The following is a 27,129-nucleotide window of genomic DNA, read 5'->3' as shown; positions in this document are numbered from 1 at the left end:
AGTGACATCCTGTTGCATTTCTGTTTGATTTAGTTTTCTTTTACAACGTTTTACTTTTTGTGGAACAGGATATGTTTTTAGATGGGGGTGTACAGTGAACAAAGTCTATTGTATTCTAAAATGCAAGGAATATCAGCGTTTACTTTACTTGCATCAAAGTTGATTAGAAATAGACTTTCAAGTGTACATAAGCGTGATAGTGCTACATAGCTCATGCCTTCTTTAAAGACTGTCTTACCAATATCTATCAATGCTTTTTCTAGGGTAAGACCTTGTGATTTATGAATGGTGACTGCGTATGCAAGAGTTAGAGAAAATTGTTCTCTGCGTACATACATGTCTTTGAGGAGAAGGAATCGAGCTGTTGAGCGTCCTATCCTTTTCACTTCTGAATGTTTGTCAAAGAGAATATTGACAAACTGAATGTTGTTGTCACGTGGGTATGTTTGAAAGCCAACAACTGTACCCAGTGCTCCAATAACTAGTCCTTGATCCACGTCAAGGTTACGTTTAAGCATTACTCTACAATTTAAGGATAATTTTAATATTTTTTCCAATCCAGCTGTGTTGGGGATTGAATTTTCTAAACTATTTAGTCTTCTTGTGGCTTGCTCACACATGGGTAGTGTCATACCATGTACGTCTAGTTTGTCAGTGGAGCTAATTTCAATTATTGGTTGCATTTCTTTTCTTAACATTGTTTCATTGAATTTGAAACAGCTTGCAAGAGTTGGCATTAAGGCCATACAACTGACATTTTTGTGCGCTAATTGTTCCATAACATCCATAGCACATGCATTATCGCCATAAAGTGCATGAATGTCCCGGGTTTTCAATATTGCTTGTGCTTCTTGAGATAGTATACCAACTCTAATACTTTTTAAGATGTTGGCATAAGTGAGATCTGCAGATTGCCGCATGTTTTCTGTTAATTCTCTGTATTGGAAATGTTGCCAAAAGTTGACATTTCCTATGCTGTCAACAGTTTTACGGCAGAGTTTGTGTCCTAAGGTTTTAAAAATAGGCTCACCTTTCACTGGTGTCAATTGAAGAAGATCTCTGAAAACAATAATGTGTTTTCCTCCAAAGAGCTCTTCATAGTTTGTTTTGAGTACTTCTTGTAATCTGAGGTGAATCAAAGCCAACATTAGGTTGGAGACCATGCTCACTTCATCTATTAGTAGCATTTTCATTTGTTTTAATACTCTGCGCATTTCCATTGCAGCTTCTGTAGAAAGTTTGTAATAGTCTAATTTGTTTTGGTGTTCTACTGGAAGAAGTAGTAATCGGTGTAAAGTGACACCACCTATGTTGTAGGCAGCTAAACCTATGTGGGCAGTGACAACAGCTAACAGTTTGTTGTTTGTCAATTGTTGAAGGAATTTTCTGAAGATTTTGATTAAGAATGTTTTTCCAGAACCAGCTTCACCACTGATGTACAGTAGTATAGGTTTTTAATTGTGGCAGGTGCATTCTTTATTTTCATGTTGTACACCATGTGCAATTTCTTTTGTTACTTCTTGAAAAATGCTACGCTGCTCATTGTTTAGTTTTGATTGTAGTATAGTTAAGTCTTCTTTATCTTCATACTAACACATGGCGTTTTTTCTACTTCCGTCATAGCTAATTCTGCCTCATTTGCTATTAGTGGCTGTCCCAGTGGTTCTTGGCTTCCTGTTACAGAATGTTGACTACTGTCAGGAGTGTCCTTATCTAGTTGGGCCTGGAGTTGCTGTTCATTGTGCAACATTGTTTTGTAGTGTGTAAAGTTTACATCAGTTATAGTGCTTTCATTTGCTTTGAAAGCATCTTCGTAGGAGTCATAGTTATCTAGTATTTCTTCTTCTTTTCTCCATGGTTTAAAGAGTTGTAGCAGGGACATGTAATATAGTTCTTTATGTTGAGTAGTCTTTATTGACAATTTGATATGATTAATTAAATTTGGTTTGGTGAGTTTTACTAAGCTGCCTTCACAATTTGTCACTCTGTATCTACCTTTTTTTTCATCGGGTTTTATATTATTTTTGTATGGGAAGTTTTGGGCTATGTGGTATAGACACATGGTTTCCAAAGTGGTACTTCTGTTTGGGTGGTATGTGTCCAGCAAATTGTTTTTCAAAATGTCTTGGCTGTTGGGATCATTTTTGGCTATTGTTTCTATGTCGTCGTATGATTTCAGAACTCTTTTTCTAGATTTAGCAGGACCAAGACTTAGCCATACTATATTTTCCTATTTTCCATACAAAGCAGTACCGGTTAAACGATCTGCTGCTTCATAGGAGCCGCATTCTCTATGGGAGAGCATTTTTATGCCCAAGCTGCATAATTTCTGAGACAGTGTTTTGTCTGATGACAGGTCATTCCAGAGGTTTTGAAGCTCTGTTTTTTCTGCTTTGGTTAAGTATGCTGTAACATATCGTGAAACTGCAGTGGAATTGTCTGCAATGTACTGCACATCTATGTTTGCATTCCATAAGAGGGCAATGATTGCATTGTAATCATTGATATATTTTTTTTCTTCTGTTCTTTTTATGTAATATGTATTTTTAGGTGATTTACCTTTAACACTATGGGCCTCATTCCGACCCAGGCGGTAAGGGGTTTACGGCAGCGTAAACAGCGCCGACCCTTACCGCCTGATTCCGAGGTCCCTTAGCGCCATGGAGGATTTAACACCTGCTTTTAGCAGGTGTTAAAATCCATGGCGCTAAGGGACCTTGTTGTTAATTACGCCACCGTAATTTACGGTGGCGTAATTAACGCCTTCCCCACTCCCATTATGCCCTATGGGGCAAAAATGGGAATGGGGAAGGGTAAATGGGGATTGGGGACTTACCGCCCCCCCAACCTCGGAATGGGGCGGTAAGTCCGCCAACCACCATGGCGTAAACGTAGTTTACGTCATGGTGGTAAAGGTACGACCCAGGCGGTAACTTACCGCCTGGGTCGGAATGAGGCCCTATTTCTAACTGAAGACATAAAGTTGTTCATTTGACCTGTTTTTGTAACTGGTCTAGGGAAACCAAAGCGGCATTTGGTGTAGTATTTCCCTTTGCTTTTGTATTTGCAATGACAATATTTGCCACATTTGTATCTTTGAAATTGTAAAATTTGTGCATGAAGATTACTATTTGTTGCTTCCGATGGAATTTCACAAGTGACATATTTTTCGATAAACTGTAACACAGTGGCATCATTGTCTTGACCAAATTTAGGAGCATCTTTAATCCATAAAAGCATGTGGATATGTGGTGCTCCTCTGGCTTGGTATTCTTTTCTCCAAAAGAAGTGTTGCACTTCTCCGAGGGGAGGAACAGTTTTATTACAAATAAAGTGTAGCATAGCAATGAAGCGATGATGAAAATATCTTGAAACATTAACAGGATCTAGCAAACAAAGTTCTCCAGGTGTTAGTATATCTATGTTTGTTTTATTTTTGTTTGATATGCGTAGGAAATCATGTAAATATTCCCATGCATATTCTGCACAACTCAATGTAGCAAACCAAGTGGGTGGGCCAAGGTTTCTTATCATACAACGTACATCTCCATGACGTCGGAACCAGTACTTTTAAGTACCATGCATGTTTGCTAATAGATTTGTAATACTTGATTGTAAAACCTTATCTTTTTCTTGCACTTTTTGTAATAATTGTGTAGCTGACATATTTTGAAAGTGGGTTCCTGATTTTAATGTGTGTGCAACTCCATAACATAGAGTTGCTGGTTGACTTTCAAAGAGTAGGTGGAATATGTATTGCACATTTTGTCTAAATCTGGGATCTTCAGAATACTACCGTAATGAGCGGTATTCTGATGCTGTTATTTGAATAGGTCTATCATTGTACCTTCCTCCTTTGCCAGTAGGAAAGAGTAGAGGAAAAGCATGTGCTTGTATACTTTTTTCGCATATGCTGATTGGTGATCCTTTTGTTTGTCGCATTTGGTACGTTTCAGTGCATCTTCTACGGTGTCATTAGAGTTCAATCGATGAATTGTATAATCGTTTAAAGTATTAGATACTATAGCAGGATCTAGAAGCTCAAATTGACCAGTTTCTGGTGACTTGAATTATTTCAGTGGTTTCCTTCAAGTTTTCTTCAATATTAATTTCTTTGTAGCATTCATTATTGTCTTTTAGATATTGCAAGGCTTGTCTAAATTTATGTAAGTCTACCAGTTGTTGCCAATTTCTTTTGTCTTTTGTAGGTACACCATTTACTATGATAATTAAAGATTGCTCCATTGGACGCTGCACTCCCAGAGTGTGCACATTTTGTTTTAGATCTAATGGTAAATACACTACTTTGCCACAAATGCCTTTCACAAATTCAGAGGGAGGTAATTTTGCTGCTTTTGGGTGAAGGCGTATTATTGCTTGAAAGGAGTGCACTGTTTGAATTATGATGCTCTCATGTAAATTGAGTTATTGTAGGGGTTTTGGTAGTGGGAATAATTCCAAATTATTTGTGATAGCATGTGAAGGAGTTTGGTTGTTGTCAAGTTTTATAGTGCAGTAACTGCAAAGTATTAAGGGGTCAGTTATTTCGTATTTGTTTTCTGCTATAAGGTAGAGAGCTAATTCAAACCATTTAGAATCTTCATTGTCTTCTATTTTGTATATTAGGTTTACAGTTTTTGTGTTACTTTTATAAAAAGTTCTGCGGCAACTTACACACACATGGTTTGGTACTTCAGCAGATGTACTTTTACATTTCAGTATTTCTTTTTTGTATGTGTGTAGTAGAAGGTTGCCATGTGTAGAATTGTTGCTAATTTGTTGTAAAGCTATTGCATTTTGTAAGTGGCGTTCACTTCCAAAATATTTTTTCTGGATATAGTCTATTTCTTCAAGTAGGTATTTTGCTGTACCATGTAGAAGAATGTTATTTACATTGGCTAGAGCTAAAGCAGGACTTTTAGCATAGTACAGTTTATTGACTAGATTTCTTATAGTTGAATGATGTGTTGATATCATTTTGATATGATGGAAGGTGGTTTTGCAAATAGGCCCTGAAATGCAGGCCAATGAATGTCCTTGTAGTCCTGTGTACTTGCGTACTGGACAGGTATCCATATTTTGCAGTAGTTTAATTTTGATTTTGTCTTTGCCTTTCACATACTGATAGAGGAATTGGCGTAAAGACTTGGGAATGTTACACATTGACGTGTATGGCCATTTGTATAATAGACGTTCTGGTTCAGTTGAATTGAGAGGTAATTCTAAGTTTTCTGGGGATATTTTTGTAAGCAGTATTTTTTGTTCCATTATGGTATTATTAACTTTTTCATAACCTCGTCCACTGCTGTGTATGGCAATTGTATTTGTTTGCTTTTGTTTGTATGCTTCTTCATTAAAATATGGTTCTGTGCTTGTGATGTGACTCCACTCACCTCCACAGATAGTTAAGAAGTTATTTTTGTTGACATTTCATTTATTGAGAAGTCATTTTTGTAATTTAGTCATTAGTTTTGCTAGTGGTTTCATTTTGTTTAACACTAAAATAAATAACTTTCTTTTGAGAAGGATTACACTGTCTATCAAAGCTTCTAAGATTAATTTCCTACGGTAGGTTTAAGGGTTGTGCATGATTTCTCTCCTGTTTTTATAAGATTGTGAAGGACTCTGTGGTGGAACATTTTTGCTAAAATACTTTTTGGGTATGCACTATATCAAGATTTATAGGAACAGTTTTAAAAGTAGTGTTAGCTGAATTCTTGTTAATCATTTTCTGTTTCGTTTTACATTTTGATAGAGGAGGCAAAGTTTCTGTACTTGAAGCTTGTTTTGTTTCGCTAAATGACTGTATTACCTGTTTTGTTTGAACTTTTTGTACAAATTCTGCTAGAGATGGATGCTTATTTTGGACACTTCTATTTTCATTTGCTCTACTTCTGCGTTGCTTTCTACAGACTTGATTTGTGGTAGGCATTCTTTAGGGTCTGTTGAAAAAAATAAAGAAGGTATGGGTTGGGGTGTTCTGCAATGTATGTGTGCTGTGTGCATGAGTGTCTGAGTATGATGATAAATATGTATGTGATGGTATGTGATTGTGCATTGGGCAACTACAACTAGTTGGGATGGGTATTCTTGAATGTATGTGCTACTAAACTGGGGTTCAGATGACAGTAGAAAGTAAGCTAGCAGTGAGGAGAAGCACAAATAGTAAATCTAATGGTATAGAATTAAAACAGTTGTTTGTTCTATAATATTAAAATGGTAGGGGCTGAGTTATGTCATTTGTGCGCCGAAAAATGGGGATTTGTGTGCCATTCTGCCCATAAATCCCTTTTTAACAAATGGGGATTTGTGGACAGAATGGTGCACAATCTCTGTTTTTAGGCGCAGAAATAGCATGAATGAACCCCACAGTGTGTTTGAGTAATAGTAAAAATATTATGGTGGTATTTACCCTTTTTTGTTTTTGTGGAATGAGCAGGTTTCTTCTGAGTTGTTGTTTGTAATTCAAATTCTGCTGCTGCTTTTCATGAGAGTGGTCTTCACTGCAATTGTAAACGAAACACATTAGTAATTTTGTGTGTTTATAGCACTGATGTTAATTTAGACATTGATTTTAATGTTTTTGTACAAGTATTCTTGTTTGATATCTGAACATAGTGTGTGCATGCAATTTTGTTAGACTATGTGTAGTCTTTATATTTTACTTTAAATATGTTAGTTCAACATGCTTTGCAAATGTGTGTGTAAAAAGAAATTAAATAGCAGATAGGTTTGGAAGTGACAGTTGATTATAGCAGATGGAAAAATGACAGTAAGTTAATTTTATAGGTTATACAAGTTAAAAGTCAGTTACTCTGTTTATGTGAATTTATAAGAATTGTACATGTACTATACAGAAAATATGCATACCTGTAGTTTGTGTTCATGCATATGGATATGCATGCAGCTGCAAGTAGAAATCTTGGAGACTTGTACAGTATTTCTTGTAGTAGGTGCTTTCCAATGATATGACACTTGTACTCAGAGTGATTAACAGTACATTTGAAGTGCTGATCTATGATGATGGAGTTAGATGTAGAGGTCTTGGATGTGATTGGTGGATGGTCCTGTGACTGCTTAGCTATATCCAATGAGGGAATGGCACAGAGAGTGAAGTGGAAATGGTAGAAGGGCTGCCCATGTTATGATATGTCCACGGACATGGCGGTAGTCCGTGGATATCGCGTGTTACATACGGGGATTTTGGGGTGGGGAGGCATGCAAATGAGAATGAGCAGAGCAAGGGATTGGTCAGTAAAGTTTAGTGGGTGTGTTGTGCCAGGAGAGAGTTTGTCAGATAGTCTTTTTCCTGAGAGAAGAACAGATAGCTATGGCTGTGTGTTTCAGAAAACAGATTGTTTGGATTTTGGGAGACTCGTGGATACATTGGTTGAAGGTGCATGCAGAAAGCTGTGGAGTAGCTGTAGATCTTGGATGCCTACATGTGGAAGTGCACTGGCATGGAGTACGTGTACATGGAACAAAGTGGTTGGACTTACTACCTCTCTGTGCTACTATGGAGACAGAGCATCACCGAGACATTATGATAATTCATTGTGGAGGGAATAGTTTAGGACATGTGTCTGGAATTTCTTTGCAATTTGCAATGAAAGAAGGACTTGGGAAGGTCATGGACATGTTTCCAAATTCTCAAGTCATTTTTTCTCGGATTGCGCAGAGACAAATGTGGCTGCGTTCTTCTTCATTTGGTCCACAAATGGCGAAAGTGAGGCGCAATGTCAATAAGGCTGGTTGTGCCTTTCTAAGAGATGTTGGCATGTCCTCTTTTCACAATGAAAATATTATGTTTCATAGCACATACATTTTTCGCAGAGATGGAGTTCATCTTACTTATGCTGGCAATCAGATTTTCTGAGAAATGTACAAAATGCATTGGGAACTTTTTTGGAATTATAGCCATCCATTTTGCAGTAGGTGTTGACCATTTCAAGTTTTTCAAACACAAACACCACCAAAAGGCTCTTTTCAGAGCCACCACTTCCTACCAGAGAAAAGTGCAATGGTTATGATAGGGCAGCACCCCCAAAATTTTAGATGTCTGCGAACTGTCCGTGGACTTCTAAAAAATACGCAAGCCCCTGCTCCATTTATTCTCCACGTCTATATTTAAACTGTGAAAGGCGGCTCTGAAAAGAGCCTTTTTTTATTTTTGTTGTTTTATATTTTTTTGGGTATTTTACACACGGCACACTAGGAGAGGAGGGGAAAGGAGGGTAAGGGGGGACACCAACCACGGGGATAAAAAAGGGCGGGTGGAGAGAGGAAGATGTAGGGTGGGCCTTACTTAGGTAGTGGGCAGGTCTTCTCATACTGTGCGACCGTAGTCTGGAAAGCACTATGAAGTCTTTCCCCCTGCAGAGTACTGTGTCACAGTACATACACATGACTGTGACCCTCAAAAGGTAAGGGTCATCAGCATGATGAATGGCCTGTGAGGCAGCTGGAGGGATGCGCTCTCCCACAGGAGTGTCCCTTGTGGTGAGAGGAGCAGAAACGGAGGATGTAGTAGTGAAACTCAACCTACTACGCACCTTGCAAGGTACAACCTTGCTAATGGCCACAGACTTTAGGTGTCGCTTTATAGTTGTCGTACCAAAGCTGTACGAACCAGGTCTCCCACGACTGAGCACCATTTTGCACTTGTTGCAGGTGACTTTGTTCGCACATGCTTTTGTTAGTTACCATGAATGGTAAATAACTGCCACACCCAAGAGTCACGGCGTGTGCTGGTAGTAGGGACTTCCACTACCTCATCCTCTTCATCCTCTTCATCCTCCTCTACATCCTCACTCCTGTTCCCCTCTTCAGGCCCTTGGAGAGATGATGGTGGTGGGGGTGGTGCTGAAGCAGATGTAGCACCAGGTGGCAGTGGAGGAAACATGGATGCCATCAGGTTTCAGATGAAAATCTGGAAAGTTGGCAGCAAAATGCACTGTGTTCTGTAAGGTAGCCAGAAACACAATGAGAATGAGTTCTGGGGTGTGGCCCTTTATAGGGGTGCTGCCGGCGGTCCGCGGACACCCACTCCATCCGCGGACGGATCAAACACCACAAAAAGGCTCAAAAAGTCCCAAAAAGTATGTACAAAATCTGGATTATTGTCTGGGACTTATGCTATGGTGATTTATTATTATAAAAAAATGTGGATTGGCTGAAAAAGTAGTTTTAAATTGTTTGCGGACAAGAACAGTGTCTGGAGTCAGAACACATGCTCAGCGTGGGCGCGGTCACATGATGGCATCGCGAACATGTCCGCGAAGGGAACGGGTGTCTGCAGGACACCAAATGCACTGAAACTGTTTTGCGCATGCACGTTGGTGTTCTACAGACAGTGTTCGGGTCCTGAAACTAATTAAAAGTGCAACACACATGAAACGAACAGTTACGGACAGGCGTTTGTTCTTACAACAGTTTCAACCTGCCTACGAAGAATACGGACAGGCCTAGCATCATCAGAACACCCCAATTTTGTTTATTTTCGAACATCCCAGGACACTTGATGTGTTCTTAGAACAATTTCAACTTGCCTACGAACAATACGGACAGGCATAGCGTCCTCAGGACACCCCCATTTTGTTAATTTACGAACATTTCAGGACACCGCCTGCATTCTTAGAACAGTTTCAACTTGCCTACGAACAGTATGGACAGGCATAGCGTCCTCAGGACACCCCCATTTTGTTTATTTATGAACATTCCAGGACACTTGATGTGTTCTTAGAACAGTCTCAACCTCCCTACGAACCGTACGGACAGGCATAGTGTCCTCAGGACACCACCATTTTGTTTATGTACGAACATCCCAGGACACTTGATGTGTTCTTAGAACAGTTTCAAACTGCCTACGAACAGTACGGACAGGTATAGTGTCCTCAGGACACCCCCTTTTGTATATTTACAAACATTTCAGGACACCGCCTGTGTTCTTAGAACAGTTTCAACTTGCCTACAAACAGTACGGACAGGCATAGCGTCCTCAGGACACCCCCATTTTGTTTATATACGAACATCCCAGGACACTTGATGTGTTCTTAGAACAGTTTCAACCTGCCTACGAACAGTACGGACAGGTATAGTGTCCTCAGGACACCCCCATTTTGTTTATTTACGAACATTTCAGGACACCACCGGTGTTTGTTCTTAGAACAGTTTCAACCTGCCTACGAACAGTACGACAGGTATAGTGTCCTCAGGACACCCCCATTTCGTTTATTTTACGAACATCCGTGTTGTCCGTGGACACCAAAATTGACTTTTAAAAAAAAAAACACAAAGGACTAAATTAACACATACATAACATTTATTTTTTCATTATATTATACATATGTACAATTTATGATAGAGAAGGGGTAGCAGAAATTGACACAAACACAGGGGAATTGGGGTTTTCAATAGGATGGACAGGAGAAGATGAAGGGATGGAAGTCTCATCAAAACGGGTTTGGGGATAATTGACTGGGATATGGAGAGGGGGGACAGGTACATGTTGAACAATGGTATCTAATTTTTTCTTTTATATGGTCCTCCACAAAATCTTTCAAAAGGTGGAAATTTGTTATTAGCTTTTTCATTTTTTCTTCCATGCACTGGAGAGTTTGTTCTTAAGTATCTTGTTGAGTATTGTTTTCATTGTTTGTATGGTCTGTTAAAAAAAAATATATATATATATATATATATATGTTAAGTGCACATAAAGTAATGCTTATTAATTTGGTTATAAAGAGAAGTGTCTACCATTAGTTTCACTATGTTCAGACATTTCACCATGTGGGAAATTCTCCTCAAGCCATTCTAAAGTATTTGACATTTCTGTGGGGTAAAAAAAAATATATACATTACCTTTATTGTATCTAATATAGACATTTTAGAAATATATAACAAAAAAAGTTTAATTACTAGATTGTGGTAAGTTGTCTTCTCCCTGTTCTGTAGATGTGCTGCTGCTTCTAGTTGTGCAGTTTCTGTGAGGTAGTTATGTTAGAAGCATACCTTTCTCATTTTGGTATATTCCATTTTACGATATATGGTATTTAAATGGATGTTTGATGTGTTAGATATATAAGTTCTATGTCTTATTTATTACTATATATAATGTGTTTGTGTGTTGGTTTTTCAACTTGTCTAGTGTTCATGTGGCGTGAAATACCAATTTAAGATACCCCTTAGTTTTTGGGTAGTATTGGTGTTGTCCGCGACCGTCTGCGAACATGTGCACAATCCGCGGACATCGAAATCACTAGGTGGGACTTCAGTATGTTCTATGTTAGGGATATTATGGTTAACTTGCCCTACTAAAAACCTATGAAATTCAGTAAACAAACTTTGTTAAAGGGACGTTATGGTTAAGTTGCGCTACTAAAAACCTATCAAATTCAGTTAAAAAAAACTTTGTTAAAGGGACGTTATGGTTCAAAGTAAAACCGGAAAACCCCTGAAATTCGCCAGTTATGGTAAGGTAAGCAACCATAAATCTCGCCACCGTGTACTGCTAACATTAACACCCAGGACATCAAAGAGGACATCACAAATGTCATTGATGACATCACTGATGACATCACATGTCTGGCTCCCCCTTTTTTCCTTTACTGACATATCTAGGCCACATGGTTCTGTTTAGTAACAGTGAAAAACTAAAAATTCGAAAATATACTATATTTGTAGACTTATCCTTCAATTAAGTTCTTACAATAATTCCCTTAGGTTCAAGTCACATCATATGAAACATATACATAGCGGGAGACACAGGCTTCAAAGACAGTAATCCTTTCTGTGCATGAAGGTACTCATTAGGATTATCCGCACTTTCTCATACTATACTTTGCTGTATATAACCATATTTGTATACATTGTACTCACACTTCTTTCCTTAGAGTCTAGTCACATCGTGTGATACACATACATACAGTAAATAGCAGCTTTGAAACAGAGCAATCATTTCTCTGCATATATTCATATTTGTATGTGTTGTTGTCTCTTTGTGTTTTGTCTGTAATAATGCAATTATGTATTAAGTGAATTTTATTAGCTACTTATTACATGTTTCACACTACACAAAACTCTAATAAAAAAGCACCAATTCATTTCACTATTCAACATGGCAAGATTATGAATATTGCACCTTCATCATGTATGCTGCACACACTGCTTATGTTTCTACATGAGTAGTTTAGTATACTGGATGGAACTCCAGAATAGAATGCTATTTATATCAATGCATTGCTTAGTGCACTAATTAGCTCATGATATTTATTCCAATGCTCCTTGACACTTTTTGGTCAACATTATAAGAATCCCTTGTACAGAGTTTTTATGAAAACTAAATGCACATGTGATGTCATCAATGACATTTGTAATGTCATCTTTGATGTCCTGGGTGTTAATGTTAGCAGTACACGGTGGCGTGAGTTATGGTTGCTTATCTTACCATAACTGGCGAATTTCAGGGGGTTTTCGGTTTTACTTTGAACCATAACGTCCCTTCAACAAAGTTTTTTTTAATGAATTTGATAGGTTTTTAGTAGCTCAACTTAACCATAACGTCCCTTTAACAAAGTTTTTTTACTGAATATATATATATAGTGACAAATCCCTGGATGTTGTCCCTTCTCCCTGGGGGAGTCCCATCCCATGAGCAGGGAGGTGAGGCCACTACTCGATAGTCCCCCTGAGGGTGAGACTTAGAGGGTGGATCTCTACCCCCCCATGGGACTATGGATGTCTATCCAGGGAGAATGCAGTGTCCTCTCCAAACAACACCTCCTCCATACCCCCCCACACCTCATCCCTTTACACCCTATCTAGTTCCCCTTTTTTACATGTGTAAGGTAATTGACTTAACATTTATGGGTAGTACTGAGACGAGGAAGAGTCTGGAAGATCCCAGGGGAACATCCAGGGGGAATACTGTGACAAGGAGGAGGTGCGGAGCAATGAAGATGGGCTCAGAGAACTAGTAAGGGCGGTCTAGACCTCTGCAAAGGCAAGGTCTTAACAACCCCATATAAATCAAGGAAGGATTTAACGAAAGAGAGAGTCAAACCGAGAGAAGCTGGAGGTACGAAGGATCTTCCCAGTCACAGGAAACTCAAACTTGCGTTAGTGTACCAAAGAGGCAACATTTTCTATACACAGGCAGTCGGCCTCGTTGGAATGAGAGAGCAAGAGCAGAAGTGGAGCCTTACCGAGATGCAGCGGGAGGGCAAACGGAGGCGGTGAAATGCTGGAAATGCTATTCCTCAGTCGAATTGGAAGTGGACCACCAAAACAGCCAAGTAAAGCACCCGCTGTCTCTGGAAGCTCTGGTGACATGCAGTAATCCCAGACAAGGTAAGGGGACACATGGGAGATCCGCAGGGGACCCAGGCCACTGGAATAGCAAGGCACGTGAGGTTGTCGCTAGACCCCCTCTCAGCATAACATGAGGGTGTCACAACATTGACTCAAAGCTTCTTAGTGTGCTCCTCTTCGCCCCAGTTGCGGGGAAGTCCATAATGATCATCAGGGAAGGGGCGCGGGCCCCAATCAACCGGAGAAGAGTCCATGGGGGAAGAGTCCCTCATAATAGTGTCTGGGATAAATCCACTAACCCTTGAGGAAGGGTCTGGGACACGCAATTCAAGGAAGAGATTGTCAATAATCCTCTTCTACGTTACAGTGCCTGGTAAAATGATGAACGAGGTCTGACAGAAGGAATCACTGAGGAAAATAGGGTGTGGGACCCGCGTTGATCGGAGTGTATGAACAGACCAGGGGAAGGAAGTAATATCCCCTGGTTTTTATGAACTTTATAATATTGTGACAAAAGCCAAGAGAAGGGATTCATTCTCTTGGCATTGCAAGACACTTGAGAAAGACCAGGGCAAGGGAGTCATTACCCTGCTATCTGTGAACACCGTGATAGGAGCCAAGTGAAGGGAGTCATTAATCTGGCATTACAAAGGGTTGAGAAAGGCCAGGGAAAGAGTGTGCAAGCCTGAGAAGGGTCGGGAAGGAAGTAATTCCCCTGGCATTATGAACTGTGCCAACCCGAGGAAGACCAGGGGGAGAAGCACACCCCCTGGTGTTTGTGAAATGTGTAACATTGCGACAAAAGCCAAGGTAAGGGGGTCATTCTATTGGCATTGCGAGAGGCCAGGGGAAGGGTGTCACCCCCCCTGCTGTTTGAGACCTTTGTGAGAAACCTGGGAAAGACCAAGGGAAGGGAGTCATCCCCTTGGAAACAAGGTTTTGAGTTGGAATACTGCTTTGCTTTGTGAATATCATGAGAAGCCTGATAAATACCCAGGGAAGGGTTTCATTCTCTTGGTGCCAAGGGTGTTTGAATTGGAAGTCTTGGATTAACTTTGAACTGAGACTTTGCCAATGTGGAACATTGTACACTGTCTTTGAAAAGAACTGCAGCATAGGGGAAGGGAGTCACTCCCTCAGGGAATAGCCCTTTATACTACTGAGAAGATAGTCCACTCCACAGATGAAGGGAGCCATTCTTCTGCACTAAGAAGACTCACTAACCTTTTTTTTTGTTTAGTTAGAAGTGTAAGGGTAGGAAATAGGTTTTGACACAGGACAGTGAACTTATTGTTTATGGACATTCTGACAACATCCTTAGTATTGAGTTGAGAAAGGAAAAACCCTTAGTAACCGGGTAAAATAGGTTTTTTTCTGTATTTCCGATACAAAAAGTCTTAAACAACAATTATGCCACCTGTGTGTCAGTCTCCTCCTTCCACACCCTTACAACACATATATATATAATCCAGTGAAAAAACTTTAGTTAAGAGAGCGTTAAGTTGAGAAGTTTTAATGCAACAAAACCCCTATAATTCAGCACTCGCATTTTCCACAATGATGGCATCAGAGATGATAGCACTGATGACATCACTGAGGGCATCACTAATTACTATTTACATAACACTTGCTATTGTACTATTTTTCTGCTTCTATCTTTTGTTTTTTTACTACTAGATATACTTATTATATTATTTTTGAAATACCTGAAATAGATTTGCCTTACTCAGGTACTTTTCCTGAAATAAAGTATTGTAATTGCTTACTAATGCATGAAATTCAAACCGTTTGTATAACGTTACATATTTTTATTTCACATTTTACTTGATAAGTACTACAAATTAATACTCTAGACCTAATCATGTGATCATTCTGTATCAGTGTATTGTTTTATGTCATGTTGTTATTAAGTGTAATAAAATAATATATGTATCAAAAGAGGTGACCAAAGATATACTAACTTAAATGATCAGTAATGTCATATTTTTTGTAATTATTAATCTCATCAGTGATGTTCTTTGTGTCATTAGTGACGCTGTGAGTGATATCATGTGTGATGTAACAAGTGATGCCACCAGTGATGTCATCCTTGATGTCATCTGTGATGCCATAATTGTGCCATAATTGTGGTCATACGTTGCGTAACAGGGGGCGCATAGTTAAGGTGGACTTGCTTGAAATGGAATGATGAATTTCAGGAGTTTGGCCACTGGCCATGGCTAAAGGCTGTGGCTAGTGGGCTCAAAAGGAAACTATTGGTGCAACATATACATTGGCCACGGCTGAAGGCCATGACTAGTGGTCCCAGCGGAATCTATAGTATGACAAAACACTTGAAATTCAGTGAAAACATATTAGTTAAGTGAGAGTTAAGGTGATCAGAAACCCCTGGTAACCGCCAACCTATAATAACAGGTTGAAACTTTAGTTAGGTTCTCAACTTGTTGTCTTTTTTTAAACAATGCTTAATATATCACCCTTGGCTAACACATGACAAACAGCCTGCTCACTATAAAAACAAAGCATGATCAAGAATCAGTTAAATAGAAACTATAGTCCCTTTTCCCTTGCTCTGTTTTTGAGTACATTCAGTCCTTTATCAATTTCAAAGATATGAGCAAAACAAGAGCCATGTTTGATATTGGAAACTTCAAATAATGTAATAATTTTATTATACATCCAAAATGTAAAAATATACCGTCTAATAACTTTAAAAGATCTGATAAATGTATACTATTTAAATAATTACAATCACAATTCATCTGACAAACGTGTTTTTCAGGGTCTTGCTTAACGGCCTTAAACCAATTGATATATTAACAATGACATGTCTTTAAAGGTTCCTAGTGAACGTTTCGAATGCCATAGTTTCAAATGGAAAACTTTCAAAAGAAATGCATCGAAAAAATGCATTTAAAAAAAATCAATTCTAATGGGGGGTCCCCCCAACTCCTATTTTTTACCCCTTAAGAACCACTATAGTAAAAACAAATCTTTACCTAAAAAAAGATGCATTTTTTTAAAAAGAACTTTGGTATTCGAAACAATGCTTTCGAAACAATGCCTGGATACCTCTTTAAGTTGATTTAAATATATCACTCTTGTACTGCTACATTATCCAGCTACCTATATTTCAATTCTTAGTAGGTGAAAAACTGAAAAAGAACTAGAAAAAAGAGAACGCAAATTCATAGCTTGACTAACTGTAATCACTGAGAAACCTATTTTCACTGAGGAAAACTAATAATCTGCTTTAAAACATAATGTTCAAAGTGTACAGAGTATAATCCAAAAGAAAGAAAATAAGCCATGGTGAAAAGCCATGGTTGGTGAATATGGTTAGTACCTAGGCAGCGGGACATGACGCAGAGTCGAGTCTGGGACCAATGGCCATGGTCAAAGGCCATGGCCAATTGGTCTTTGTCTTTTTTAGTAATTGGTGCAACATGGACATTGCCCAGAGGGTCCTGCAGAAGATATAGCCTAATAAACCCCTTGAAATTCAGTGAAAAACATTAGTTTAGACAAAGTTCAGATGATCAGATTTGTCGCACCAAAACCCAGGAAATTTGGTGGGTTTGGTAAGTATCACAGATGGCTTAAAGAACACTCCAATGCTCTGAGATGCCTCAAGGCTTTTAAATAAATTCTTGAAATGACCTTTGGCCGTCCCTCTTTCTCTCTCTCTCTAACATCTAAAAAGGACTGTCCTGCCTAACCCAGGCGTTCCTATACCACGTTAGCATATACAGTAGATGTCACCCTACTGTCTATGTTCTTTCCTACGCTAGACTTGGAGACTTAAAGGCAATTTATCTAATCTAGCTGAACTCACTCAGGGACTTTTTAATTCTCCCCACACTATGCAGAGGTTAGTGTTCTAAAGGTTTTACAGAAATCTACCGTACAGATACACTGCCCAAATTGGTCTCCTTACTTTCACGCCCCACTTCTACTACTCACTACCATATAGTTAAGGTGAAACCTGTTCACATAGACTTTTCCCAATATTCTATTTCTAATGCCTTTTGACTCGTTGGACAGATTTGGATGAAATTTAACCCTAAAAAAGTTTGGCCCGGGTGGAAAAGCTATTAAAAAACTACAATTGCTGTTTTTTGCTTCGTCCCATTCATTTTTCCATAGAGAAAACAGGATTTGATTGAACGCTCGTAGCGTGAGAACTGGTGGACGGTTTGCACCAAATAAGAAATAAGGTGAGGTGGGCACAAAGCACCTCAGATGTGCCTTTAGCATTTAGTTTTCCAGTAGTTTTTGAAATATTTGTTGGAGATGGGGATGGCCCCATTTTTTTTTTAATCTATCTCCCATGGTGCTTTGTGGGAGAGAGTCTTTTTAGAAATGAAAAGCTATATATTTTTTCCTTGCTTCAATTGATATCTGCGATAATACACAGGGAAGCCAAAAATGAAAAACGCTCAAAATTATATATTGCGGAGGAAAATGGGTGTTTTAATATCAGACTGCAGGCAGGGAGGATGGGGGGGGCACATGTGAAATGGGGGTGTTTGGGGTGGGCAGGCGAGCCCATTTGGCAGACCACGTTTTGGGCTTATTAGGGGAATACCATGGGAATCTTGAGAGTTGACTGCAGAAACGCCATAAAACGCGATCAGGAAATAAATTGCATCTTACAAACCGGAGAGTGAAAGGGGACAGTGGCAGCGGGTCAGGGGAACAAATACATTGAAGGTCAGTGTGGGGACCTATAAATGAGGAGGGGGACAGATGGCGCGTTCCAGTGAGGACAGGGAAAACATTTTAATGTAATGTTCCTTTTGCCACGTCAACTGGCAATCATTACCTTATCGCTGGAATCACACTGCATTATCACGGGAATGATTACCGGGAATGATTTCCGCATGAATAAAAGACCCCATCACAGAAACGATTCATTGTTAGCTTTATACATTATTGCAGGAATAAAAAGAGGGAAAAGAACAATAGACTATGGACCACTGAGGCTTAGCCATAGGGGGTCATTAAGAGTTTGCCAGTCTGGAATTAACGTGCCAGTAATAACGTTTACCAGCACATTTCCAGAATGGTGGGGAACCTGATATACCTCAGAGCTGGAGGTAAGTCAGGTACCCCATTGGCAATAGACAGCCAGTATTACCGTCACCAGTAATACCGGTGGCGGTAATACCTGCAATCCGCGCATGGAATCCTGTGTGGCTCCCTAGAATAGGGGTTAACCACCATTGCCGGCACTCATAATCTGGTGGACCTAGCGCCCGTAACGGTAATACTAGCCTTACCTTTTTTAAGTCATTGTTGCAATATGAAAAAGCAATTGATGGCCTGTGCTCTCACACCAGGAGTTACCTGAGTTGTGATAGGAGGGCTTGAGAGCTGAGGTACATAGAGCCAGATAAAAAGCCCTTCTATTAGCAGGTGACAACGATTTAATGTCTGATTTCTGAATGGCAGCTAATAATGTGTACAACAAAAAGCATCTAGTGGAGTATTCTTCATTATTTGATTGTCATCAAACATCTTCCAAAGCAAGAGGATTGGTTTGTCTTGCTTTGTGGGTGAACATTATTCTTGAATGTTCAGTGAGTAACAATATTCTCAGTAAAGTAAAAGACATCTTGCTGAACTGCAGAACCAGAGAGCATGAAAAACAGTAAAATACACTCAATATTAAAACATGTTTGAAAATCTACAGGAAGAGAAAGGTGTTTAGTGTGCAATCAGATAGTTAAGTGAAAAGAAGAAAAATAATCTCGATTGTCAAGGTCGTAGCATAGCAACCACTTTTACAGCATGCACAATGTGCACAAACTTTATAACCTGTTCCAATGCAAACAAATATTGCAACAATCAGTCTGAAATGTTTTGTGTTTGGCGTCTACTTAAGCACTTAGGTTTTGGCTGAGGTGCCAATCGATTAAGGCCATGCCTTCCTCAGGAAGCTAATGGGTAGTCATGGGTTCTTCACAGCAAAAAGTGAATGGGTCCACTTGGATGCACTGGGCTTGTCTACACGACTATGCATGTGCCTTCATCAGTTAGTGACACTTGTTTAAACTTTGTGTAAAGCCTAGTGGGGAGTCGGTAAAAGAAGTCTTCCCTGCAACATTGTATTCCTACTGTGTATCGGACAGTAGCAAAGCACCTCTGGGGTTGCTTGAGGAGAGTTACAGGTGTGTCGGCTCTCATCGTGTTTCTGGGGCCCATGGTTGCAACGTGGATAGTGTCCAATGGCCATGGCCAAAGGCAATGACTATGGGGCCCTGAGGAAAATATAGCATAACAAAACCCTTGAAATTCACTGTAAAATCTTTAGTTGAGAGAGAGTTAAGGTGAGCTAATTTTAACACAGCAAAAACCTTGAAATCCAGCGGGTGTGAGAAGGGATGACCAGTGTAGTAGGTCAGAATCGGGAGACGTACACAGAGGGGTGTCACCTGAACACTTTGTAAACAAAAACAAAGACTACGCTTTCCCTCATACTAAGATGCTCTACCCTACTCTACAAAGAAATATGCAGAGTGCTCATCAGGATGTCTTACATAAATGAAGTCCTTTCTCCAGCTCCGCAGCCTCTCTCTTGGCACTTCTGATTGGATCTTCATCTGACGCTCCTCTAAGGGGCTGGGCTATCCAATATTCTGCTGTTCTAACCTGAGTTCTCTCCCTATCACTACAAAGGAAAACACAAAAACCAACAAAGACATGCTTTGTGCCATTGCCTGAATTAAGGGTCGGTGATGGTTTCTGACCCCAACCCTGGTGTCTCTTTACTATAGGCTCCTCGCCTAGATGCATAGTCCCAAACATGCACTAGGTGTCTTTTCAGTCTCTTGTCCCCCACTCTGGGGTTATTCTTTTACTCTCTTCCCTCTCGAGGATCTCCTGATCATACCCCCACTCTGGAGTTTTCTCACTCTTGTCCCCTACTCTAGGGTTTTTCCTTTCCTTGCCCACCTTGAGCTCTCTCTGGTCTCACCCCCCTTTGAGGATTCTCAGTATTCTCCTTGCTGTGGGGTCTCTTAGTATTCTCCCTACCTTTGAGTTTCTTTGAGCTCACCCTGTGGAGCGGCATCTTGGTTTCCACCCCGTCCTGAGGTGTCTTTGTGCTCACCCCACCTTGGTGCTTCTCGGTTCTCATCCTGCCTCTGGGTCTCTTTGGGCTCACCACCCCTTGAGGCTTCTTGGTTCTTATTCTGCCTTGGGGTTTCTCAGTTCTCATCCTGCCTTGGGGGTCTCTTTGGACTCACTCTATCTAGGCATCTCTTGGACCTCAACCCACGTTGGGGTCTCTTGGTCCTCACCTCACCCTGGGATCTGTTTGGGTTCACCCCGCCTTGGGGATTCTCACATGTGCTTTGCCACCCTGCACCCAGTTCTCTGGAACAATCGCGTACCTTTGTATTTTGAGCAGTGCTCCCTGAGAGGGTCTGGGAGTCTATTAGACACAAAGTCGTTTATGCGACTTGTGAAATGGGTTCTGCGTTGGACGTAGCTCATTTCCCGCTGGCTCCCGTTGGGACTCACAGGTGACTTCCCTGTGGCCCGGTCTCTCGTCTCAAGGTAGGTTCTCATTTTTCTCTGCTCTTCTGGGCCAGCTCCTTTCAACTCCTTGCTTGGCGGGTGCAGCGATCCCTCCATGGTGCTGACCAGCGATGTGAACGTCACACCTGGCGTATGATCGCTCTGCCTTGCCACACATCCCACAAGGTGAATCTTGGTCCTCTCTAGGTCTGCAGGCTTCTCTCATCTCTTGCCACTTCTGATTGACTCTTTATCTGATGCTGGGCCATCCAATATTCTACTGTTTCAAGCGAGGGCTGTGGATGTTTGGGGTCACAAACCAAACCAGCCATTCTGGATTATTATACATTTCAGTTCCCACATAGCCAACAAAGGTATCAGGATTTGGGGGAGAGAGGGGATAATGTAAATCCTGTTCTGAGGATTTCCTGTCCCCTAGGATGAGGGGGCCACCCTGAGTGGATCCCACATGCACTGTCCCCTAGGGGGTGTTAGGTGTTAGGCATAGCAGCCTTACCTTCCTAGCCGCAAAGTCTCAAAGGGGGTGGACCCCCTTTGAGATGAGGGGACAAACTCCTTGGATTCATCACACCATTCTAACTCAGCATCCCACATTGCAAATCCCAGAGCAGATACATGATATTGCAGAAGGGATTTACAATCACATACGAAATGACATCAAGAGATACTTCGACGGGGGTGTCGAGTTAAGATGGTCATCACTTCCCACACCGGCTGAATTTCAATTGGTTGAAAAGCAAGAAGGAACAAATGTTGAGAATCACAGAGGCATCTCATTCAAGACATAACCTGGGCCAGATCTAAAAGCATAAAACATAATTTCAAAGCAACCATAATAAACCGACTTGGGAAATCTAACACTGTGACACTTGAATGAATCTGCATCCTATTGTTCCCTACAAAACCATAGCTCTGTTGTGTCCCTCCAGAGCTTTAGTAGCCCAGTCAATAAAATGCTTGGCCTCTTTCTGTCTCAGACACTTCTTTCTGTTACCACCACGAGGCTTCACGGGGGACACCGCCAATAGCAACAAATGTAAGGGAGGAAAGATTGCCACCATGTTTCCCTTCAAAGTGTTTGGCCAGAGCGTAAGCAACGTCTCTATTTTTGATTGCTATGATATGTTGCAAGATACGCACCTTTACTTCATGAATTGTGCTGCCGATCTACAACTTTAACAATCACATTTCAGGACATGTATAGTAGACCAACTCTCACAGGTAATCTGTTTTCTTATTTCTACCGGACGCCCTGTTTGTGGGTTAATATTGCTCCCGGTGTTCACTCCAAATGTACATGCTTTACATTTGTGACATTCAATAAACCGACCTTGTTTAGTATTCAAAATTAGAATTGCAAAGAGAACATGAGTCATCTTTTCTTCAAAAAAGCTTGGGTCAAGCATATTCCATATAGAGGAAGATTTCCTGTAAGTAATAGAAATGTGATAATCAATTAAGCGTTTCAGATCATCGTCTTGTGTCAAAAGACGCCAATCTCTATTTAGGATCTTTTAATAGCCTTGGATAAGTGGTGATAAATCAAATGGTTTTATTCTCTTTATCTTTTCTTTCCACACCCTCCACACCCTCCAAACATTTACTGCTGCCGGGATCTCGCATCTTTGAGCTTTTAGTGTCTTGCAAATCCCCTCTACCTGGTTGACTAACTTTATTAAATGTTACATTGATCACATTCTTTGGCTATTTGTGCAATACACATCTCTTATCTATAGTACGTAAGTGAGTCAGAAATCCTACAAAATCAGAGCAATTTCTCCTAGCACGCATGAATTCTCCTACTGTAATACTCCATTTTAAATTCTGAGGGTGCACGCTCTAAGCTAGCCATTTGACCTAAATTGCACACAGTGCAGTGCTATGCAGTACTTTGTGGGTGTGCAAATACGCTCAAATGTGAAGCCTTTGCTCTGGGAAAGGAATTGGCCTTTGAGTTCATTTTCATACCCCCAATGCAGTGCCCATCGGGCTCTGATCTGGAGGTAAAGGTCCAGTGATGGCCATTGGGTGGTGCTGTGCTGTGTGTGAGTTGGCTGACATGACTAATTCTACTTTCACATGTTAGCGTTACATCTAAGAAATGTGCTAGTTATGGTAAGCTATGCAACATAACACACACCCACACACATGCACTGCTCATGACATCACAGATGACATCACAAATGTCATAACTGATTAGATCAATGACGATATCCCATATGAGATTGCCAATCTTTAGACATTCTGATAGAAAGTGCGTACTAGGTGTTGTGTTTAGGGTCTGACAGCCTTTAAATACATGTGTTCAAGTCATGGGTTATTGCAGTTGTAGGCCAAATATAAGCAGTGCAAGAGTTAGGGGCTCATGACGTAGATTGTGCTTCGCAAAATGTGCTTGTCATGAGGGAAGCTGTATACTGAGGTTCAGCTGAGAATATGGCAGCCTTGTAATAGATGCCAACAGTCTACATCCATAGCATGAAGAATGGAAGTATAGAAAGTCTAATATGGTGAGCTCAGGCAGTACAATTGCACAACCTGGCCTATCAGAACGCTTGCTACGGTCAGGCTGGAGTCAAGGTCTTAATATGCATCAAGCACTCAGCATGTGTGGGGACATTTGGAGCATACGTAGAGCATTGGTGCATACAAATCTGATGCGCATCTTGTAGTGAGGACATAAGAATGATGACCAGGGCATGAGCATATGATTAGTGCCAATCATCATACACGTAAGGTATGCAACTGGTGTAATCTGTCTGCGTAGTGCTAATGTGTTCAGTATATCTGCACGATGGCCACAAGCCAGGCCCTAAAGTCTGTGACAATGGTGCACATGACCCAAGTGAATTGCCGAAGGTTAAAGCATGATTATACGGTGATTCCGGTACATCGATATGCCATGCTCTGAATTCTCTTCCGACAGGTGAAGGCCTCTGCCTTCTGTCACTAAACAAAAAGAAATTCAGAGCTCAAATACATTGGGTGGGTCAAATGCACTGTGCACCTTCTTTGCATATTGCTCCATAAGTGTCGCCATTTCAACAGGATGTCATTCCTGATGTCATATGTGATGTCATCAATGAAGTTTTCACTGATGCCTTTTGTGATGTCACCTGTGACGTCAGCTATGTCAGTATGAGAAGCGTATGATGGGGGCTCGATGCATGGTTGTATATCTCACTGCAATTGTCACATTTTAAGTGCATCGAGCATAACTTTCCTTCACCTACATTTTGTTGCACTCAGTTTGCATGGTTTTTAAAGCATCAGCTTAAACATAGTGGTCCTCATCACGAGTTGGGCTGTGGCCCTTAAATGTGGTGCTAATGTTATTACCGCCACATTTAAGGGCTGGCCCTATCACGAGTTGGGCTTTAAATGGCCTGTTTTACCTCCCTGTATTAGCGCCAGCTGTATTAGCATGCAGTATTAGCGCTGAAGATTCCCCATTGGGTCCATTGGACCGAATGGGGATTTACAGTTAACGCCCAACCCATGATCCTCCAGTAATACCGCCGGACCAGAGGGTGCTAACTCTATTACAGTTGAGCAGTATTACAGCCAGGATACCGCCAAACTCGTGATGAAGCCCAGTGTGCTTTCAAGTGCATTTTTCCCCCCGCTGAATTTCAAAGGTTTTCCTGAGGATGTCCCAAAATATTACTGTGCTGATCATCAATCATAAATATGCCCTTTTTTTTTTAGCAAATGCAACTTAACCATAACGTCCTTTTAACAACGTTTTTTCACTGAACTACAATGGTTTTGAAATGATAACTTTAGTCAAACAAAAAATGGTACTGTTAAAAATCTGCCAATGATTTCATCATGTAACTCATTCTCCATGTCAAGCACTTGGAACGGCAGATCCACACCCTGATCCGTCGCTCTTGCGACACGAAGATTCCCTGAACATGGCTTCCAAACATCATCACTGTGTCCACAATACTGATCTGGAATGACTTCCATGTATACTATCCCACATTGCTTACGAGCAAATCTCAGCTAACCCAACTCCATGGGAACTGCAGACCCGCCTGGATGCCTGGATCTGAGGACTTCAGGTCAAGCGTACGTGCTTTCTATTTGCATTAGCAGCTACAGTGGCAGATGTAAGGTAAAGGGGCCCCGTGGGCAAAAATGACAGAGGGCCCCAAGTGGGTGGTTCATGGAGGTGGAGCCTAGTGTGGGCGGAGTTGCACAATGATTAACGTTAGAGGATACATTATTTATTTAAGTTGTGTTTCTTTTTACAGTTTTCTGTTTGCATGTCTTAAACCATTTACCGGATTTGTACAGTATTTTTCTGCCTGGCTGCAGCGACAGCATACTTCTGTCTAATATAGTAAACCGTGGATTCAGATTTCGCTCACAAAAACACACCATTAGAGATATAACCCTCCCTGTCTCCCTCGGACGGTGGTTTCAACCTTGTCAGCTGGCGTGGCTATCAAACGCGTGGACCTGTTTGTCTCACATTGTACTTATTATGCAGAATTAAGCGAAATTAACTTTCACGCTTAACCTTGCAGTTTTTTTTTTCTAGCATTCATGTAAAATGCTTTTGAAATCTCTCCTTTCAAAGTTTGCAAAGGTTAACTTTTAGCACATCACAATTCTAATCACAGTGCCTGCTGCTGTTTACCATTTAACTTCAAAATGTACTTCATGTCTTTGTGCAGCGCCAAGGGGAGGTCTGGCATGTCGGAAAACCTCAAATGTATTGGTGCCTTGTGAAAAATATGTTTGTATTTTATGGCTCAAATGTATACTTCAGGGAAAAATGCTGTGGCAAATCTGAATAAGTGTGACTTTACATTGGTGTACTGCTATGCACTGTAAAAAGCACGGCGTACCAATTATTTTTATTACACTTCCAGCTCTGCATGTGGGCTCTGTGACATGTGTCAGGAAGAGAGAGACTGGGAGGGGGTGCGGCAGTGTACAGGGGCCCGCTCGCCATTTGTCTACCTGACGACTGTTAAATCCACCTCTGAGCAGCTACCATTCTTATTAATACTAAACACCAGGCTACTTTGCTCTTCGTTAAATAGTAAGACAGTGCTGTGCCTGATTGCTCTTCTTGAGTCTCGAGATACTTTGCTAAAGAGAATGATAATAGCAAAACAAAAGAACCTCATCCTAACCTCTGCCATTGCTCTTGGCAACCCCCCAGACCATCCTTCTTTGCTTGCCAAGCCATTACAGAAAGGGGAAAGACCATATGCAAATCAGGCTTGGTCCCACCCCAAAAGGGGCAGTCCGGCCTGAACTGTTGTGCCACATCCCTTCAGCGCGAGACCACAAGCATCCCCAGACATGCTTCGGCCTCATTGGGCCTCATCAGAGAGGAGTAGGTTGGGTCTCCGGGACTAGCAGGCACGAATGGCAGAACATATTTTGCAGGTGCAGTAAGAAAGAATTGCAAACAATGACCAGTCTGCCCAGCATGGACAATCTTCAGCACCTTCACTGTCGCCACCTGACTCATCTACAGAATCTTTGGTTTTTACATATTTCACATCGAAGATGGCCTTATAAAAGCAAAAGTCCACCATGTATTCCCTCAATTGTCTCGGGAGGGTAGCTCAGTGGCAATGTGCTCGCCTTGGAAGCAAGACGACATAGAGCAACACAGGTTCGATCCCCGGGTACCTCTGGGTATTAAGCGCGTTATAAATAACCTATCATATCAATTGTGCAACTGCATACTAAGTCATGGTAAATTAGTAGGTACTCTTTTTGAACATTCCAAAAACACATAGAACAGCATATAGACCGTCATAAAGAAAGACACATACAAGAAGAGCATCTCTAACTTGCTGGGCGCTATCTTTCAACATTGCACAAGATTCAATAACAATATACATAATACAAGAGTACATGTCTGCCTGTCTGACTTTTGCTAAGCTGAGTGCTAGCATAAGCACACATGTCCTGCTCTCTAAATGTGTACATTTTTATTTTCTCAATTTCTCATTAAAAAAAACATATATCAGAAGTGGTCATCTGTGTCAGCGGCCACCAAAATAAACCTTCATTACACAAAATGAACGCATAAAGCTTTTTAAATTCGAACAGATAAATTACCTCGATCATGTTTATTTCTGTGTAACAAACATACCATTCATTTCTAAATGCACGTGTAGGCTCAGGATTAGCAGATAATAGCTGCCATGCCATAGGCAATAGCAGGACCAATCAAGCACATCTAAAGCCTTGGCAAAGCCATACGGTTGTTACCGGCCTAGGCAGCCTGCAAACACGGGAGTT

This window comes from Ambystoma mexicanum, chromosome 1q, assembly GCF_040938575.1.
Source record: "Ambystoma mexicanum isolate Mex_15411 chromosome 1q, UKY_AmexF1_1, whole genome shotgun sequence".
In the NCBI taxonomy this organism is placed as follows: Eukaryota; Metazoa; Chordata; class Amphibia; order Caudata; family Ambystomatidae; genus Ambystoma; species Ambystoma mexicanum.
Note: the sequence above shows the minus strand (reverse complement) of the source record.